Source organism: Ursus maritimus, unplaced genomic scaffold, assembly GCF_017311325.1.
Source record: "Ursus maritimus isolate PB19 unplaced genomic scaffold, ASM1731132v1 scaffold_2, whole genome shotgun sequence".
Classification (NCBI taxonomy): Eukaryota; Metazoa; Chordata; class Mammalia; order Carnivora; family Ursidae; genus Ursus; species Ursus maritimus.
The window spans coordinates 33,232,940-33,255,666 of NW_024424452.1; positions in this window are offsets into that span (position 1 = coordinate 33,232,940).

Genomic DNA, 22,727 nt, shown 5'->3' on the forward strand with positions numbered 1-22,727 from the left:
CACTGCTTGCTTCTTGGGGGTAAGACTGTTGCCTTTGACACAGACTCCCTGGTTAAAATCCCAGCTCTTTCCCTGTGGCCTTAGGTACATTTCTTAACCTTTCTTGCCTATATTTCCTCATCTTTAAAACCATGAAAAGAGAAGCTACCTCACTGAGATGTTTTGAGTTTAAACTAGCTAATACATAGAATGCTTAAAATTTAGAATAGGAATGGCATATAATAGATAATAAAAATTTGCTAGAGTTGTCTATGCAAACTAGTTTTTGAACCTGTGCACATTACTTTGAAGATAAAGTCGATCCTTACCCTTTAAGAATTTCCACTCTAGGTCCTTGTGGACAGTTGTCTACCCTGGGACCTGCCTTGGTTTCCTACCATTACTTCTTTGGGTACCTAACCCAAATGACAGCTATTGTCATGTATGAGGCTTCTAACCAAGAAGCCTGTCCCTTAGGCTCCTCCAAGTTCTTTGTGGTGGTCAGACTAAGTTTTCCAAAGCCAAAAGCCCTGTGATGGCTTCCCAGGAGGTACCGCAGGAGTCAGCAGAGTTGGGTGAAGGTGAGACTTTATGGCTGGGTGCAGATCTATCTGGATCCTGCTTCATCACTCCTTAGCTATTTAATTTCACGTGAATTATTTCACCTCTCTGGGCCTCAGCTCCTCATTTGTAAAATGAACACAGAAGACTGAGGTAGCAGACCTTTTACAGGGAGGCAGGGCTGTTGTGACCAGTTCCGGCCAAATGGACCATGGGGAGAAACAAAAAGGACCAGAGCAAAACCCTCCTGCTGTCTCTGTGCAGGCCCATGGTGGACTTTGCCTGGGAGAGAAATGAACCTTTGCCTACCATATCTGGATCCTCATAAGCACTACCGCTCCCTCACTTGGTAACTATCCTCTTTTCCAACACCATCCAGTAGAACCTTCCACGACAATGGAAATGCTCTGTATCTGCAGTGTCCAATATGGCAGCCACTGGGCACATGGGGCTACTGAAATGTGGCAAGGCATGACTGAAGAAAGGAATTTTAAATTTTATTTAATTTTCATTAACATAGATGCAAATAGGTGCAAACAGCCCCTGTGGCTGCTGGCTACCCATTAGGGAGTTCAGCAGAACTAGACTTTACCCCGTTCCTTGGAAAGACCAGGCTCTTCCAAGTCCTGCTGTCTCTGGATTCACCACGGAAAACAATTTCAGGGAGCCTCCTTACCTTTGAAACTCTCACCTTGAAGGCATTTAGTCTCTCAGTCAGTTCAGTCACCAATACAGCTCTAGCAACACCGTGTTCCTTCTTGGGCTTCAAATGAGCAGCACTACAATTTACAGAAAGTGCACACAAGCAAAAATGCATGCAACTGTTACGGATGCTTATTTCCAGATCAAAAGGCAATTCCAAACGCCTAATGCAGTTGAACATGTGTGCCAGATACGAAAATAGACAAACAGAGCTTTCTTTGAGTTATTCCAGATCCAAACTACCTGAAAAGGCAAATCTACAGCCAGAAAGACTGAGAGAAGTGGAATGAGGCCTTCAGAATAATTACATGTTGTTAATTGAAAAATGTTAATCATGTCATATTAGGAGGAAGACGGGGTTAAATTGGTAAAATTTCAATTCACTTAGGCCTTATCTCTTGTTGGAATGAACCAGATGATTAATCCTCAATATTCTTCAGGGATGCAGTGAACAGCAGCAATTAAATTAACAACTACAAAGTTTATGCTCAGAGATTCAAAAATGAAAGAGGGAAATGCTTTAATTTTTCACAAGTTGTTACCTTAATTATCTTCTTATTGCTCTGTCTCTTTTCCCTCATTACAAAAACACACCCCTCAGTATTCACAGATCCCTTTAATTTGCTGTAGCTCAGTAACAATGTAAGAAATGTCATCGGAGATGCAAAGCCATAAATCTTACTTTGTGCATGCCCACTGAAAATAAATTGTTCTGCTGTGCCTAGTCTCCGTGTTCATTCTGCAGAGTGCTGACAAATTTCCACTTCCCTACAAGTCATCCGAGTGTCTAGAAACCTGGGCACAGGGCGCGTGCCTTATCACACGAATCCAACCGCCACGATGAAAAGACTCCTTAAGAGAACAGGCGGAAATGTAATTGGTCAGATTAATGAAATACCATAAGGAAACAGAACAATGTGGCAGTTAGGGAAATAAACAAAAAGTCAAGCTGAAACTTCTAACATGCTCACCGTACAGACATTAAAATGGGCGTATAGGAGGCCTATGCTATAAATGCAGGCCTTTAAAATCTTCTTCATTTTGTTTTTGTTTTCTTTTCTCTTTTCTCTGAATGATATCTGCATCGTCGGCAGAGGAATCCAACTTTGTGAAGATCAGATAATTCATCTCCCTTGGAATGCAGCTAATCAAAATTGAAAAAAAGATAAATCCAACCGCAACCACCATAAAGCAAGAGAATGCTGCCTCATGGTGATTTGACAGGTCCCCTGACATATGTGCATTAAAACTGTAACGATCACAAACACTATCTCCATGTCACGTATTCCTCTAACTCAGAAGCCCCATTTGCAAATTTAGCACGGCACACAAGCCCTGTACACCAGCAACCACCACACAACAAGAAAAGTGGTTTTAATAGTCAGGGTTTCTAAGTAGGCTCTGTTGATGTGAATGAAGGCTAACAGGAATTCTTTTGTTTTCTTCAAAGATGATCATTTTCTGGCCAAGTGAAGCAGGAGGTGGGAAAGGGGTGGGGGGAACGGAAATCGATGACATAATTAAGAAAATAGCAATTTGGAAACTGTGAATGAAATTAAAAACACACCTACCACAAAACCCTGGGCTGAAACAGCAATGCAATCAAATGATTGTGAGTCCAAACCGGGAAATGCATGAGAACATATCAATAATTGAGTGCAGCGCATCCTCGATGCCTGAAGAAGTAATCACCGTCACTGTAAATCCTCTCTCAGAGTGATGTGAAAGTCTTTGACGGTTATATATACTCGGGCAGTATCATCCTTTAGTCTACTTCCTGAATTCCCAAAGTTTCTCAGCAAAATGTCATATCCCGGGAGAACATCCTCACAACAAATTATTAGCCCGGCTCTATTGATCATCACCCAAATGGCAAAAATCTCAATAAATTTCATCTGGACCTTTACTGAAACCTCCAAAATGCATTACACCCCCTCTGCTGACCGCCGTTTTTACGAGCACTATTGTATTTGCAGGGCAGTCAATTTTATACAGCATAACAAACTGCCAAGTACTAACGCGATTCCCTCCATTACTGAGGCCCATGTATTAAATTTAGTGAAGCACAATATCAGACTTCAAATATTGCAAGGCTTAGGACTGAATGCCGCGGAGCCTAATGTTATCAACCTGACAAATACACTGACATATTAAGTAGCAGATCATGTATTCATATTCTGAACTGATGTTGTTTTTCTGTGTAGCTGTATATTTTTTGGATTAGCCATGATATTTCAAAATGAACATTACGTTTTGGAGTACAAGGGGACTGACAGCAAGGAAGCCATGCTGGTCACTATTTTTCTTTCACGGCAGATCAATTATGACTTTCCTTAATGATGTGCTGTTACAGGTATAATGAAAATGTGAGCGCAACTCAGAAAAATGTCATTTTTAAAAGAAATGGCTTTTTTTTCCCTTTTGCCTTTCACCAATGTAAATAAACCTTAGCGTTATATTTTTTAGTCCATGAGTAAAATGGAAGATTTCTTTGGCATTAATCACATGCATTTCTTCTAAACTAAGACAAGGGTTGTCTTCTCCCCCCCCCCCCCCCCCATTCAGAAAGTCTTTGCTTATTGCAGCAAAAGTGGCCAAAATTACTGAATCTCCTTTAAAAATCTTGCTTCTATTCTAATGCTATTTAACCACTGTAACCACTTCTCTTTTGAAAAATGAGAGTTGCAATGTTCGTACCCAAATTCTCATCCCACGGTGGGATTTACGATTCACAGAAACTAGTGTCTAGAATCCAAATATCCCAACAGACAAAACTTGTCAAGCTAACTCTCCATGGCTTATATATAAAACAGTATTTTGCCCAAAATAGACATTTCTCTCATGAGACTGAATATGATTTTTTAAATTATATGTTCTGTCTTCCCTTCTGCCCCCTAAAACCTTGAGAATATGATACTAAACCCTCTTCTGGATCATGTATTTTTGGTACTAAAACCTGCCTATTTCCTACATGCAAATCATAATATCAAAAAATAGTTTTGTAATAATGAGGTCACTCATGGGAGCCAAGCAAATACCAGGGTGCGTAAGAACCAAATGGTTTATTTTCTGACTCTAGTCTGCAATTTCATCAGAATCACAAGAAAAATAGAAAGTCTCTGGTTAAAACTGGGGATTCCAGGAGTCACCCCAAGATTCTGATTTGCAGTGTCTTTGGTGGGGCTCAGGAATTCGCATGTCTGTATGCATCCAGGGATATTCTCATCATCAGTTGCTCTGAGGTGGCAGTTCTCGGTTCCCAGTCCTGGATGCTTGCTTCATGAACAGACATTTTACTAATGGGATGAGCCTGAATGTCACACTGAGTGATTTTCCTTTAGTTGTTCTGGTGAGGGGCTGGGCACTGGAATTTTCTTTACTGTGGCAAAAACCACATAACATAAGATTTACCATCTTAGTTATTTTTAAGTGTATAGTACAGTACTGTTAACTGTATGTGCATTGTGGCAACAGATCTCTGTTACTTTTTCTTTTTATAAATCTGAAACTCTATACCTATTAAACAATATCTCTTCATTTCTCCCTCCCCAGACCCCTGGCAACCACCCTTCAACTTTCTGTTTCTGTGAGTTTGACCCCTCAAAGTACTTCATATCAGTGGAATCACACAGTATTTGTCTCTTTGCGACTGGCTTATTTCACTTATATGATGTCCTCAAGGTTCATCCATGTTGTAACATATTACAGGATTTCTTTCTTCCTTTCTTTCTTTCTTTCTTTCTTTCTTTCTTTCTTTCTTTCTTTCTTTCTTTCTTTCTTTCTTTCTTTCTTTCTTTCTTTCTTTCAGGGCTGACCAAGTGTCATGCACACTACATTTGTTTTATCCATTCTCCTGTCCATGGCCATTTAGGCTGCTTCTACCTCTCGGCTCTGGTAAGTAATGCTGCAGTGAACGTGCACGTGCTGGGCACGAGTACTCTGCGAGGCTCCTCAGGTGGTTCTGAGGTGCAGGTGGGGTAGAACCACTTCTCTAAAATACTGTGAAGCCCCTTCACCCCTAGAAATAAGATGTGGCTATCTGACAGTTATGCCATTTGGAAGTTCTGAAATAGGGGACATTTATATTTTATGTGTCCCAGTAGTCACAGGACCATTAGTAAACCCCAATTAAAGCTCCTTCCAGGAGGCTAAGTAGCTCATTGGCTCAGGAGCCTCTGATCAGATGCAGGAGGGCTTGGCTGACTGTCTGCCCGAAAGAGAAGACTGATCTGGTCTGAAGGAGGCTCTGCCCATCTCAACTGGGCCCAGCTCTTTGTGAGGTCGTACACAGGAAAGGTTGCAGCCTTCAAAATCAAGCGAACCTGGCTTCAAATCTCAGCTCCAGTCACTGGCCAACCAAGCGGCTCCCAGGGAGTTTCTTCAAACATCTCTGCATCAGTTTCCTCAACTATAAAATGGAGATTATAAAACCTGTCTGAGAAGAGGCAGTAGAAATAAAGTTTCCAGCCAGCCCTTGACACTTAAGTAGGCACTGTCTAAGCAGAAGCTATTATTCTTATGATAAAAAAAGAAAATTTGAAGCCATAGATTGCTAAATTTTAAAATACCTACCTAATTAGCTATAAAAGAAATTGATCACCCCCATTTACAGGCAATGTGTCTTCTCCATGTAGGACTGATCATGAAACTGAAGACGCTCATTGCTGTCCCACTGTCCCATAATGATCTCTTCTTAGTGGCATTCCAGAATTGCCTGACAGGTTATCAGTGAGACAAGAAGATTGGCATTGTTCTTGGTCTCCACTCTAGGGTGCTCCTACTCTTGTAAAATGCATTGACAACACTGGAGCACAATAATCAACGGGGGAATTTTGCCAAGGATGGGATTCCTGAATATTGCTTATTTTGATGTTTTCTTTTTAAAATCAGTCTTATATTTAAGAAGGGAAAGAGTATGAAAAACGTTGTTGGTGATAAAATCTACATGTGCATGTCTATACCTACATACCTACCCTAGATTACTTATACCTGTCTACATTACTTGTATGTTGACTAATAATCTTTTCATTTAATCACTGGAAATATACTTACTATGCACTCTCCCTGGGTTATGTTCTATGTTGGGCATTAAGGTATGACAATGATTACGGCAACTGTGCTGACTCTGAGGAATTCCTAAGTGTGTAAAAGGATGACTATCATGGAAAGTATTAAATATAATAATATAACCATGCTCTGAGTATTACAGGACTACCTAACTCACTCAACTGGCTTCAAAATTATGAATCTTCAAAAAAAAAAAAAAAAAAACCAAGGAAGATTTGACCAGAAAATTAGATTCCACATAGAAGGAACCATACGGATGAAGGCATAGAGGTCAGATATAGATAGAAGTGGAGAAACTCGTATCTAATTTGGTATGGCTGACAGATAAAATTCAAGGCAGGAAGTAGAATGCAATGTAGGCTTCAACCTATCACCTACAGATTCATTCACTGCTGATTTATTCATCTATCATCTATCCATCCATCCATCCATCCATCCACCCACCTATTCACCATATATCCATTATCTATCCATCCATCTAACCATCTGCCATTGGCAAAAAGTGTGATAAATGTCCCTTTTAAGCCAGGAGTTATGCTAGCCTCTGAGAATTCAAAAATTGTGTAAAAATTCCATTTGGATTCTCAAGGACACTTGAAGTTTGACATTTCTGCCTCATACTATAAGACATCTCTTCCTAATTTCTTATCCTTATCCAGCCATCCACCAGGTACATAAAATTAAAGCTAACCGAAACTCCTCAATCTTCTTCCCCAGTAAACAGAACAAATGCAACGCATCTCTATTTGTAATCTAAGCTGAGGACATGGCTTTTCCCTTGAACTTTACCCTCAATTGTACCTATTATATCACATAATGAGAAGCATTACTTTGGGTCCTGACATCAACATTTCTCCTCCTTCTGAAAATGATTCTCCTTTACGCAACTATCCCTATCAGTTTCGAGTATCTGTGCTTCTATGTGGGGCTCACTTCCCCCCCTTACCTGGGGTTACAGATGTGACCCAAGCCTAACCAATGACAGTGCTTCATTTTCTTGGCCAAAATGATTGATTTAGTTGTGGACCACAATTCAAGCTAAGTCAACCAAACAATATACAAATAAAGAATGATATAATAGTTAAGAACTTGGACTCTAGAGCCAGACTTACTTGGTTTGATTCTTGATAGAAGTGTAACTCTGGGCATGTTTCATAATCACTATGATAGATTGATTACCAAAAAAAAAAAAAAAGGCCCAAATCATTCACCTATTATTTAGAAAGGCCCTTTTTCTATATAACTATCAATACCCTCCCATGAAGTGGTAATCTATTTTCCCCACCCTTTGAATCTGGACTGGACTCATTAGTTGCTTTGGGGAAAAAAAAAAAAAAAAAAAAAAAAAAAGTGGTAGAATTGACAGTGCTTTGCTTCTGAGCATAAACCCCAAAAGGCCTTGAGCAATTAGACAAGAAAAATTGTCTCTGTTTGCAGATGACATGATCTTATATATAGAAAACCCTAAAGACTCCATTAAAAAACCCCACAAAAACCTGTTAGAACTAATAAACACATTCAATAAAGTTAAAGGATATAAACTCAACATAAAAAATCGATCACATTTCTTTATACTAACAACAAACTGTAAAAGAAATAAGTAAAACAATTTTATTTACAATAGCATCGAAAACAATAAAATGCTTAAGAAAAATTAAACCAAGGAGGAGAAAGATCTGCGCACTGAAAACTGTAAGACAATGATGAAAGAAATGAAGAAACAAGTAAATGGGAAGATAATCTGTGTTCATGCATTGGAAGAATTGATACTGTTAAAATATCCACACTAACCCATGCCATCTATAGAGTCAATGCAATCCTTATCAAAATTCTAAGGCATTTTTCACAGAAATAGAAAAAAAAAAGAATCTTAGTTGGCATAGAACCATGCAAGACCCCAAATAACAAAGGCAATTTTGAGAAAGAAGAGAAAAGAGGAAGGCATCACACCTCCTGATTTCAAACTCTACTACAAAGCTGTGGTAATCAAAACAATGGTACTGAGAAAACCAGATGTACCCTGCAAAAGAATGAAACTAGACCTCTATCTTTCACTACTCACAAAAATTTGCTCAAAATAGAATAAAGACTTAAACATAAAATCTGAAACTATAAAACTTCCAGAAGAAAACATAAGTAGAAAGCTCCTCGACTCTGGTCTTGGCAACAATATTTTGGCATAATATCAAAGCACAAGCAATGAAAGCAAAAATAAACAAGTGGACCCCCCCCCAATTGGGTCAACATTGACCTAAACAGCTTCTGCATAGCAAAAGAAATGATTAACAAAATGAAGAGGCAACCTACAAAATGAGAGAAAATATTTGAAAACCATACATCAGATAAGGGGTTAATAACCTAAAACATATAAGGACCTCATACCACTCAATAGTAAAAAGACTAATAATCCTGAATAGACACTTTTTCCAAAGAAGACATACGATGGCCAGTAGGAACATAAAAAGATGCCAAATATCACTAATCACCAAGGAAATGCAAACTAAAACCACAATGAGAAATCACTTCACATCTGTCAGAATGGCTGTTACCAAAAAGACAAGAGATAACAAGTGTTGGCAAGGATGTGAAGAAAAGGTAACCCTTGTGTACTCTTAGTAGGAAAGTAAACTGGGACAGCTACCATGTAAAACAGTATAGAGGCCCCTCAAAAAAGTAGGAATAGAACTATCATAAACTTCTGGATCTATATTCAAAGGAAATGAAATTATATCTCAAAGAGATATATGTACCACAATGTTCATTGCAGCATTATTCACAATACCCAACAAATGGAAACAACCTAAGTATCTAGTGACAGATGAATGGTAAAGAAAATATGATACACATACACGGCCATCAAAAAGAAGGAAATCCTGCCATTTGTGATAACATGGATGGACCTTAAAGGTATTATGCTAAGTGAAATAAGTCAGAGAGAGAAAGACAAATACTGTTATGATCTCACATGCACAAACTTAAGAAAGTCACACTCATAGAAACAGAATAGAATGGTGGTCGCCAGAGGCTGGGAGGTAGGGGTAATGAGAAGCTGTGGGTCAAAGGGTACAAAGAAGAGCAAGTTCTGGGGATCTAAACTACAGCATGGTGACTATAGTTAGAAATACTGTTTTATACAGCTGAAACTTGCTAAGAGAGACTTTAAATGTTCACCTGCACACACCACACACACTGTAGTTAAGTGAGGCGATAGATGTGTTAACCAACCTTATTGTGGTAAGATATTTCACAATACATACATGTATCAAACCACTATGTTGTACATCTTAAATTTACACAATGTTATATGTCATTTATATCTCAATCAAGCTGTGGGGGTGGGGGAAGCCTTGAGTACTTCTGCCCTTTTTTCTTGCACAACTATGCCAGCTCAGTGTGGCTTCTCTCCCTCCCTATGAGGACCAGGCTGAGGATATATGAGGAGTGCGTGGAGCAGCAATGAACCATCCCAGCCACGGGCACACACGGATCCAGGTACCACCTGACCTGGCAGCTGCAGATTCCTGAGCATGCACAGCTGTGATCAGAACGGTCGCAGGAAGACACAGGAGAAACAACAACTGGTCACCGTGTAAAGTCACTAAGTTTGGGGCTAGTTTGTTACACAGTGATAACCAACTGACACAACCATTCTGTGCCTAAATTATATCATCATGAAATGGGGTTAATCGTAATGCCTATTTTATAGGATTGTTGTGAAGATTAATGTGATAATAGATCTAATATACGTGTGTGTGTGTAATATATATATATATANNTATATATATATATATATATATATGAAGTACTTAGAAAAGTGACTGGAATTTGGTACACACTATTATTCATTCAAAGAAAATCCTCCTTTTGTGTGTGTGTGAGAATGTTCAGGAAGTAAGCACTTGTTTTCCACTAGGGCTTCCCATTTGGTAGAAAGTAAGTCTGGGGCATCTGCATCTTTTCAGCCCTCACCGATCACATCAACAGAGAAAAGCTGAGCAAAATAACAGGAAAGCTCCAGATTTCAGATGACCTATTCGTACACTTGGACCCAGTTTCTTCTTGGTCTTTGCAGTTACATAAGCCAATAAATTCTCTCTTCTATTTAAGCCTGTTAAAGTTGTGCTTCTGTCACTTGCAAACAATAACATTCTGATTAATATACTGTTTAGTAAAGTCCTTATATTCTTGCAAACTATCTTTCTTTTAAGTCAGGTCATCTTAAGATGTGCTGAGGCTTCAACTAGCCTCCACGGGACTACAAAGAAAATGGAAAAGGCAGAGGGAGTATTACAACCCAAAGTCCACTGGTGGTGGGTGAGGGGAATCTTATTCATTCCTTAGTTACACACTTAACCTAAAATCATCATCACACCTAGAATTGTCATTAACTAACTCTCACTCTGCCTTATGGAAACCCTGGTTCAGTGATGATTTGCTCTCTCTTTCTCACACACACAGTATATACTTTATCCCAGAAGACTGGTAAGTAAATCCCTGCCGTCAAAAACTGCTGTGTTTGTTTTTTAATAAGTAAATATTTACTTTTCCATACCTTGGTATTACACTATTTATAAAGTGGGGATGATTACAGCGTTCAACCCCAAAGAGTAAGTATTAAATAAGTTATTACTCATAAAATGCTTATAACCAGAACTGACATATAGGAAACACTACTAGCTATTCTTAATATTATTATTTATATTATTAGTTATTTTTAATCCTCTTTCCTCTCTTGAAACCAAACAGCCACAGAGTGATATGTACAGTGGATAATATTACACATTGTTGACAACACCACAAATAAAAGAAGATGTGAACAATGCTGAACAATATTGGATCTTTATGAAAACATCTGTACCCGGTTCACACAGGCTTTCTTTCTCTGAAATCACCGTCACACTCGGGGGTGGGATGTTAGCCACCGTATATGACTATGTGAACCACTTCCCTTGCCCACAGCTGTTTAGACCAAAGGAGTTTAGGAAAGAACAATTAGAACCTGGAATTAAAATCTGAGGCCACATCTTAAAATTGCTTGAGGTGGGCACTATAATAAATAAAGCTTTTTAAAAGAATAACTTAGGTTGAATTTTGGAGCAAATAACCCATCACCACTGTTTGTCAGTTTCCTCTGTAAAGGGGAATTAATGACACCCATCTTCGTGGGTATTGTGAGGAGTAAATGAGAGAGTGCATTAAGTGCTTGGAACCATTCTTGACTTGGCACATAGTAAGTACTCAAAAAAGTGTGCTATCCTCATTTTCCAAGGGAACAAAACACTTTGTACTAGAAAACTGCTTATAGTCCAATGGGCTGTGAATTTTTAACAGAAAACTGGACACTTAAACATTAAAACAGTTGGTGCTAGTTATCTAACCTTAACTGAGCAACTACTTGCTTGGCACACTGCTGCTGATCTAAAGACATTATCATAGTTAATACTCATACCCTTAGGAGAAAGATGGTACATATATGTTCATTTGTATGGACAGGATACTGAGGTTTAGGAAGCCTGAGCCATGAACCCAAAGTCTGATATCTGATAAGTGGCAGAGCTGGGATTAGAACTCAGGCAGTCTGACCCCAGAGCCTATACACCTAACCACTGTGCAGTTCCGCCTCCCTCTTCCCATGAGCAGAGAACCTCTGTGTTGTCGCTTTTGGTTTTCTTTAAATATTTCAGCGTCAACAGAGAGCTCCCTTCACCACAAACCAAATGTTGTTCTTAATAAGCCAGCCCCCTCCTTTCCATATGTAAACTTCTACCCCTGAGTCAAGGAGGCGCCGCATGCTTTCCAGTCCTGCGAATCGAGCTAATGGCACCACTTCTTCCAAGACTCAGATTTTAATTAGCTCATAAGTCTGTCACTGGCTGGTGAAGTATTTATTTCTCGGGAATGCACTTTAGTAATTTATGAATCAGAGCCCTATGTAGAAATGGAATAAGGACTGTTTCTCCACTGGCTGTCTACTTTCATTGGAAAGACAGACTCCACATTGGTAACCTCGGTACCAAACCCAGTTGCCTTTTCTGTATGTGTGGAGGAGTTTGTTTGCTTGTCTGTTTGCTTTTGGGCATTCTGAATGGTTTTGATGTTAACATTTTGGGATGGGATGTGAAAGGAGATGGGAAGTCAGGGGTAAAATACAGCACCCTGATGGAGAAGACATTATTGAGAGTATCTTTTGAAGATGTATCTATTTATGCTAGTGAGAGGGGGTTGGGCAGCGGGAGAGAGAGAGAGGGGTAGAGGGTCTCAAGTACACTCCACGCAGAGTGTGGAGCTCCACATGGGGCTTGATCTCACGACCCTGAGATCACAACCTGAGCCGAAACCAAGAGTGGGATGCCTAACCAACTTTGCCACCTAAGAGCACCATTATTGAAAGTCTTTAAAAAAACCTACAAGTTAGTATTATTACAAGAAAGAAAGAGGCAGTATAGACGTATACAGCACATACTTCAAATTACCGATATTCTATTAACATATATTGTATCTACAAGTCTATTAAAAACTCTCCTGATACTTGGTGAAAGTATAAAACACTGCGGGCATTTTAAAGGGTCATGTGGTTGTGTGCATAACATTTCTAAATATGCATATCCTTTGACCTAGTAACTCCACTTTTAGAATTAGATATGCAACACCTGTGCAAAGACATATGTAGAGTAATACACACTGATACAGCATTGATTAAAACATATAGCTTCCACTCTTGCCTGTCTTCTTTCCATTCTCCACTGCAGGCTGTGGGATCTTACAACAGAAACTAGATCGAGTGGCCACGCCAGCCCCAACCCCTGTGTAAAACCCATCAATGGCCTCCTTATATTGCAAACTCTAAAAATAAAATAGTACCTCTTATTAACTATATGTAATCTATTGCTACAAAATATTATTATGTATATATGAATGTATATGCCCAAGTGGGCACTGTATTTCCCCTATACTAGCTCCTAACATATGGATTTGTACTCATATACACTCATTTATTCAATGTCCATATGTTTTTCACATATATTTTTAAGTGTGTCATTTTTGCCAGAAACTATGCTAGGGACTGGGGATACAACAATAGAAAACATATATGAAGACTCTATCCTCATATAGCTTATATTTATTTTATTGCTTTTTTTTTAGAATATTTATTTATTTGACAGAGAGAGAAACAGCGAGAGAGGGAACACAAGCAGGGGGAGTGGGATAGGGAGAAGCAGGCTTCCTGCTGAGCAGGGAGCCCAGTGAGGGGCTCAATCCCAGGACCCTGGGATCATAATCTGAGCCGAAGGCAGACACTTAATGACTAAGCCACCCAGGCGCCCCTATTGCTTATTTTTTTAATTTAAATTAAATTAGCCATTTTAGTTTTACGTGTAGTGTTCAATGATTCATCAGTTGTGTATTTTATTGTTTAAATTAATATGCTATAAACTTGACATTTTAAGTGTACAGTACTATAAATTTTAACACAATGTATATATCTTGTAATTGTTATCACATAGGAAACAGAATAGTTCCATCACCTAAAAATCCCCCTGTGCTATTCCTTCATAATCACTTTTCCTGGTCCTAACGCCTGGCAACCACTGATGCGTTCTCCATCCCTATAGTTTTTTCAAGAATGTCCTTTGAATGGATTCACATTGCATGTGATATTTTGCTCTTTCACTCGGCATAATGCCTTTCAATGGATCCAAGTTGCTGCATGGGTCAACAGTTTGTTCCTTTTTGTTGCTGAGTAACATTCCATTATATGGATATACCACTGTTTATTCATTCACCTACCTAATAGACATTTGGCTTGTTTCCAGTTTGGGGCTTTTATAAACAGAGCTGCTATAAACAGTCATTTATAGGTTTTTAAACCTTTTGTTTAGAGGGTTTCATTTCCTTGTGTAAAATCCTAGAACTGGGATTGCTAGGGCTTATAAAAGTAAAAGTTTAACTTTGTAATACACTGTCAAATATTTTCCAAAGGGACTGTTCCATTTTACATTCCCACCAGCAATATATGAGAAATCCACTTTTTCCAAATCCTCACCAGCAACAGATACTGACGATATTTTTTAAAGATGTATTTATTTATTTTAGAGAGACAGAGAGAGATGGCGAGTGCATGGGGGAGAGGGTAGGGGGAGAGAGAGAGAGTCTCAAGGAGACTCCATGCTAAGCGTGGAGCCCGATGCGGGGCTCAATCCCAAGACCCTGAGATCACCATCTGAGCTGAAACCAAGAGTTGGAGGCTTAACTGACTGCGCCACCCAATTGCCCCTAAATATTGTCCATATTTTTAATCTTATGCACCCTTAGGACACCTGGTGGCTCACTCGGTTGAGCTTTTTACTCTTGATTTTGGCTCAGGTTGTGATCTCAGGGTTGTGAGATCCAGCCCTGTGTGAGGCTCCACACTAAGCTGGGAGTCTGCTTCTCTCCCTCTTCCTCCCTCTGCCTCTACTCCTGCTCACGTGTTCTCTCTCTCTCCCAACTTCAAAATAAATAAATAAATTCTTTTACAAAAAATCTTACGCACCTTACTAGATGTTTTAGTGTAATCTCATCCCAGTGTCTATATTTTCCAAATGGCTACTGATATTAAGCATCTTTCCATGTACTTATTAGCCTTATGAATATCTTCTCTGTGAATTGCCCATTCAAGCCTTTTTTCCCTCCATTTTTTAAATTGGGTTTTTTCTTACTTTTGAGTTGTGAGAATTCATTATATATTCTAGATACCAGTCCTTTATCAACAAGGCAATTTGCAAATATTTTCTCTTGGCTTCCCCTTTCTTCCACTTCTTATAACATAGCTCTTTGCAGACAATTTTTTACAAAAAGTTCCTATGTCAGATTGATTTTTCTTCTTTTTTGGATTATGATTTTGATGTCATGTTTAAAAACTCTTTCTGACTCCCCAGGACATGAATATTTTCTCCTAAAATTTTATAGTTCTGCACTTTACATTTAGATCTATGATCCATATTGAGTTAATTTTTGTATAAGTTATGAAATGTAGGGCAAGGCTCATACATTGTGCATATGGATTTCTAATTGTTCCAATACTGTTTGTTAAAAACTAATTTCTCCCTTGATTTTGCACTTTTTTCAAGATTCAATTAACTGTATCGGTATGGGTCTATTTCTAGACTCTATTCTGTTCCATTGATCAACGTGTCTATTCTCTGCCAAATACTATCTTGATTACTCTCAGTGTACATTAAATAAAATATACTCACAAAACATATTAAGATATGTTCACGTAACTTTATTTTGTATTCTTCTTTGTTGGGGATATTCTAGTTCATGTATCGCTCCATATGAGCTTTAGAATTTTTATGTTTATATCTGCAAAAAAATCTGCTGAAATTTTGTTTTGTATTGTATTAAACCTTTAGACCATTTTATGGAGAATTAACATATTTACTGCGTGGAGTCTCCTAATCCATGAATTGGTGATGTAGTTCATTTCTATGGTCTTGCAGATTTTTCTCTTTAGGGATTCTATCAAATACTGAGAGGGAGGTCTTAAAGCCCTCAACTGTATTTGTGGATTTCTCCATTTCTCCTTTCAATTCTGTCAGGTTTTATGTCATATGTTTTGAAGCTCTGTACTGTGGTACATATACATTTAGAATTTTTTTTTTTTTAAGATTTTATTTATTTATTTGACAAAGACAGCCAGTGAGAGAGGGAACACAAGCAGGGGGAGTGGGAGAGGAAGAAGCAGACTCCCAACGGAGGAGCCTGATGTGGGGCTCAATCCCAGAACGCTGGGATCACGCCCTGAGCCGAAGGCAGACGCTTAACGACTGCGCCACCCAGGTGCCCCACATTTAGGATTTCTATGTCTTCCTGGTGAATCGACCCTTTTACCATTATGCTATGTCCCTATATTTCTGGTTACTTTCTTTGCTCTGAATTGCACTTTGCCTGAAATTCAGCAGAAGAGACAGAGTGGGAGGTCATTCTCAGCATGTTCTATCTTAACTGGAAATAGAACTCCCACATGGCATTTTTAAATTGTCTGTTTATTTGTCCTATCTGCCTCAGTAATTTGCTCTTTTTGAAGGTAGTTCATATAGTATATTTCTACTATTGTAACATCAGAGCCTAGCATGTTTACCCCAGTGCAGGTTCTCAACAGTTCTGATGATTCAATAATCAGTTCACCATACAGAGATATGACAACAGATGCCAGTTATATATGTGAGTATGTATCTGCATATATGCACACACAGATATGTATGTACACACATGCATAAGAAGTTTACTGCCTTCTGCATACAGTGAATACAGCAGTGCTCAGGTGTGGGGTATGTGCTCTTTGTTCCTAGCACATGGTCATATATGTGCAGACACATTGCACACTTGAGAGGATCCCATCTGTGGCTTTCTCCAATAGAAGGTGGCTTTCATTTACCTATAATATGAGAAAGGGCACTGTGATCTCCCCCTCTTAGCATCCTCGGGCCAACAGAGCCAACCAGTCTAGTAAATCCAATGCATCTTGGTGACACAAACCACCAGCAACAGTTTATTGCATCACCCTCAAATCATATGCTAACTAACAGCAGTTGACAGATCTGAGTAAGTTCTCTTTGTGCCAGGCACCAGGCTGTACTCTTTCATTCTTTCTTTCTGTACATGACTTTGCAAGATTCCTGAGGGTACAGACTTTAGATAGCTTACCGCTATCACCCTGTCACCTAGCATTCATGCCTTTTTGAACTTCTCTCCCCTTGAGTGTGGTTGGGACCTGCAATGTGCTTCCAACTGATGGAATACAGCAAAGGTGATAGGATATTTGTGATTACATGTCCATTATTACATAAGATTATAACATCTCTTGCTGAAGTTCATGTCTCTTTCTATCTCCCTCCCCCACCACCCTTCTCTTTCCCTTTCTCTCTCTCTCTCTCCATTTCTGGCTTTGAAGAAGCAAGCTTCCGTGAATCCTACAGCCACAAGGAAATTAATTTTGCCAACAACCTGAGGGTACTTGGAGAAAGCTCCAGAGAACCATCTGATGAGAATCCAGTTCTGGCTGATACCCTGATTGCAGTCTGCAAGATCCTAAGCAGAGGACCCAGCTAAGTGTGCACAGAAACTGTGAGATAATAAATGTGTACTGTTTTAAGCTTTTCAGTGTGGTAATTTGCTTTGCAGCAAATACAATACAATCCTTATAAAGCTCTAAGAGGTAAGTATTATATTATCCCCATTTTTCAGATGGGATAATGGAGATTCTTGGAAGCTAAGCAATTTCCCCAATGTCATACATTAAGCAATGATTGAGCTAGAATTCCAACTTACACATCTTTGATTTCAGAAACTGTGCTCTTAATAACTACTTCATACTGCCTCCCTTCATGTCTTATGGCTATTAGAAACAGAATATTAGGGTTGTTAACACATTAGCATTGATTCAAAAGTACTCCCAAAGCTCTCTGATAAAAATTTGAAAATGAGTTAGGCTGTTCATTGAGAACTGTTCCCCGCCCCCCATCAATGTACTTGCTATAAAACCCCAAATATTTAATGTGGTTTAAAAGCCCCATCATGATCCAAACTCTGGCTATTCTCCCAACCGGTCACTTCTCTGCCTTTTCTTTCCAGCTCTCACCTGGTTGTCCTTTCTTCAACAGACTGGATGCCTTGAAGTTGAACAGATGCACCATGATTTCTGTTAACTTTAGGTATTTTACTTAATTCTGGCAAGCTGCCCTCTCCTTTGTCTTTTGTCTAACTCTCTCTTGGCCCACAGCTCTCGGCTGAGAGAACTCCTCCTCCAGGAAGCCTTCCCAGCCTTACTCCTCTCAACACCATGTGCTCCCACAGAATCCTAAACCCCCTCTGCCTAACGCATGTCACATGTCATTTAAGTCATCTGCTGACTACTCCCAGCAGACCGTGAAAGCCTTGAGGAGACAGTCCATGTCCTGATTGCTGTCATATATCAATGCCTAGCACAGTGTCTGCTACAGAGGAGCTGGTCATAACCATCAGCCAAATGCATGGCGGGCATCTCCAGAGCCCTCTCTTTCTCCATTCACCTTAAAAGTGAGTAGAGTGCTTCTTAACAAATCCCCTAATGACAGCCTCACTGTGTTGCCACAAGTCACGTGAACTGCATTTTCTAATTCCCATGACCCCAACTGGTATCAGGGATTTTCATTTTCTTTTCTGAAAGGTTCATTTTTAAGCATTAATGGACTCACTGGATGGAGATGTACATTAGGTGAGAGCAGCAACAAATCCGGACCTTGACTACTGACGATTTATTTGCTTATGACGTGAGGCCACATTCCAATAAATTGGTTTGGGAGGAGAGGCTGGGAGAAGCAGAGGTATCGGTGCATGTGACCTACGGCCATGAAATACAATAGCTTGCCCCCAAACTACTCTGTGTAACTCCTCATGACCTGCTCAAGGGAATTACCACTTACCCCTAGGCTTTCAGAAACACAGCGAGGACCTGATTGCTTGCCTGAGTTTTCTCTGTGTCTGGATGTTCAAGGTGGGGGAAGTGAATTTAGACCTACTAAGTGGTTGGCGAACAGGACAGAAACATGGGCCTATGGTGTGTGACATGGAGAAGGGCGTTTCAGAAGTTGCTGCTGTCTGTGCCTCGGTTTCCACATGTGGAAAATGCGCACACAATGACACCCATGAGGGTTGTTTTGAGAATGAGAAGAGGCACGTGAAGCACTAAGCACAGTGCCAGACACTCAGTAGCTGCTCAATAAATGTGAGCCTTTATTACCATGAGCCTTAATACAGAGCTGCTATGATATTAAGTCCTCAATAAAATAATAAAAATTAAAAAAACTGGCCATTTTTACCATCATTGCTGTTTCATGCTTTTCTCAGTGCTTCCCAGGGTGGACATGTAATAAATGTGGTAGGAAGCATCCGAGATGATCCTCAGTGATCCCTATCCTTGTGTGACTCCCTCTCCTTGAGGGTGGGCTAGATTAATGAACTCACTTCTAACAAATAAAGTAAAGTGGAAATGACGGGATGCCATGTCCAAGATGAGGGAATAAACTGCCTGTGTTTTCCATCCTGGTGTCTTTTCTCACTGTCCCTTGAATTGCCCACTCTGGGGGATCCAGGAACCTTGTCAGGAGGCAATCTTCTAGAGAGAGATCCATGTCAGTGAAGGCAGACCTTCTGAGACCCACCAACAAGAGCTAATAAGAGGCAGGTCTTCCTCGAGTAGAACCCTGACATAGTTTTTGCCCAAACAACACCTAACAAAACTATTCACAATGGTCCTAGATTCCTGACCCACAGAAAGTGTGAGATAATAAGAGTGTGCTGTTTGTGGTCACTAAGTGGTACTGTCATTTGTTATGTAGCAATAGACGACAAAGCCAATAGCATTAGCTTATAAGCTTCGTGAGGGGGGAGCTTTTGTACATCTTATTCACCACCATATACCTAATATCTATCAACATTCCTGGAACAGCAAGCACTCAGAAAAGGTATTTTTCCGTGAAGGATTGGTGGCCATTCCAAAGATCTGTTAACGTGGGAATGACTAGCCCTCACCTGGAGTTTTTCATCAATAACGTAAAGGAAACATACCACTTTTCCTCATGGAAGGCATGACATTGAATACTAAAAAGAAAATATCTCTTTGACCATTATTTGAGGAACATTATGGAACACATGATTTTAAGCAAATGCTTAGGGAAATTTTTCAAACCTTCATCCTATTTGCAACCTCACGCCCCTTCTCTAGTTCCTAATAGCATGAGCTTCATTGCTAAGTGACCCTTCCCTACCCAGAGAATTTTCCAAAGTTTGATTTGCTCAAAAGCAAACCAACCAACATATAAGATGTATTCATCAGTCAGCTTTGGCTGTTTGCAAACCATAAAAGTCATCATGCCAAAAGCGAAAGACAGAGATGGGCACATAAACAGAAAGAAAGAGATAAAGAAAGACAGAGATGGGCACATAAACAGAAAGAAATCAGGGCTTCCCACGTGGCTAAACCCCAAATTGCAGTGGAGAGTGGAAAGGAAAAAGCTAGAGGGGCTCTCATTTGCAGCCAGGCAAGGGAAGGAAGTGAGAGATACAGTTCAGCCTTGAAGAGACTGTGCCCAGGAGGAGAAGGCATTTCAGAACCACTCAAATGACAGAAGAGAAAGATCCTGGACTAGGGGAGATGAATATATGGCATTCCGTTTCTCATTAGGCCCATGGTGTCGCTTTCATTTGGAACCGTGTTCCAGTGCTAATTTTCACAGTGCTTGAGCGCTTCCTAAAATGAATAGCACTCACTCATGCTTTGATGCAGACTGCATGGTCCATTTCTGTGCCTTTATTAAAGGGAACAGTGAGCATATACTTGCTTCCCAGGGGTAGAAATTTAGAACTCTTAGATACACGACCTTGGACCTCAATAGCAAAATGGCAGCTCCCCCAAGGATTCACATTTTTCATACTGACTTGGACATAAAATGTCCAAACTGTGTGCACGCACGCATGCATGCACACACATCACTTTCCTAATTGTATTTTGTGTTTTGCAACTTTTTGAATGACCACATAAGAACTTTTTTCTCTCTTAAAACCAACTCGTCTCTTAGGTACAATTAAGAGATTAAAACTCAAAGATTTTCCTTTTTTTTTTTTTTTCCCCTTAAGGTGGCCCGAGTCTCTGAGGTAAGAGACCACTTTGCCAAATTGAAGGTGAGAGGTTTTTGCTCATAAAGCTCATTGTACATACATCATTGGTCATATAATTACAAATTTACTAAGCACTTACCATGCAAAAGGCAGAACTGGTGATTTTTTTAAAGGCTTGAGGTGTCTACTTCTAGGAATATGCTCTGTAAAAAATTCACCCATGCACACAGAGGTGTACGTTCTGAGGTGGTCACGCAGCATTGCTGATAATTGTGAAAACTGGGGTGGGGGGACTTAATATCCATTAATAAGGAAGTAAATATTCAAATAAAAGGAAGACACATCCATAACATAAGGGTTTATGTAGCCTTAAAAAGAACGAGATATGTCTACACATTTTGACATGCAAAGATCTCCAAAACATATTGAGTGGAAGGGTATTGAATCAGAAGAGAGAGCAGAGTATGTTCCTCTAGGCTAAGATAATATGCATTTATACATTTATAATGTGGATGTGTATTCAGTTGCAGCCTAATGCGTTACTGTTTTTATATGTCTAAATGGTCAAATATCAGCAATGACATGTGGTGGGACCTAATGTATATCCAGATGGAAAGTAATAGATAGCTAATACATAGCTAAACAGTGCATTGATGGCACACTGTCAGCAGGAGAACAATGGGGGCAGGTGATGGAAGAAGAGGGACCCTTACTGTTTGCTCTGCAAGCATCTTGACTGTTCACCTATTTTATCAGTCTTTCCACTTAATTGTGATAAAATCAGCCACCCAAGTCCAAAAGAGGTAGGGAGCTATGGAATGTAACTCTTACTCCCCAAAATTGGAAGCTGTGCCCTTGGATCTCCATTCAAATCAACCCTATTGAATATCAGGACTTGAGGTCTCCCCAGAGAGCTCGATTTTGAATTGACGATGGTCTGCCATGTGCCAGAATGAGTAAGGCATTTAATTATGCATTCCATCAGGCTCACGAAGCCTTCTCTGTATTGAGTTAGATTTGATTCACCCTTGGCTTCGTGTCCTAACAACCGAGAGCACCAGTGACCACTGAGAGGGAGGAAGCACCGGCAGATATGGTCCCTGATTTGATTCCCCACCCAGAACATTATTTCAATCAGTTAAGCAGCATTGCATTCCCATCATCACCATTATTGCTTTTACTACTATTATTCCCATTACAAAAATAAAATTGAGGCCCGAAAAAGATGAGTGATCTTTGTCATATGACTGACAAATTGCAGAAACAGAACCAAGGTCCCATGAGCTTATTAATTTGAGGCGTGCTTACACACACACACACACACACACACACACACACACACACACAGAGTTTGCATATTGAGGCTAGATTTAAGAAAACCTTAAATTATCATACTTAAGTATTGATTTTTAATCCCATAACAATGTGTGCAGAGCTGTTTATTAATGGTTCTGAACAGACAATGACTTGGACAAAACACTTTAAGAGGATTAGTTTGTCGATTCTATACAAGGTAAATGGCACAAAAAGACATAGGTAAAGTTTGGGAGACTCTGATTTCTTCTCATCAGGAACTTTAATAATTTAAGATTTGGTCTGATGAATGAAATATACTATATTTTTGTCTCTAATGAAATCCCTCTCTGTGTCTGTTTCTCTGTCTTTCCCTTCCTCCCTCCCCCCACCTTTCCTTTCTTTCTTACCTGCTTCTCTCTCCTTTGCTCCTCCCTCCCTCTCCCCTCTTGTCTCATGCAAAGTACAATTGGTATAGGTCATGC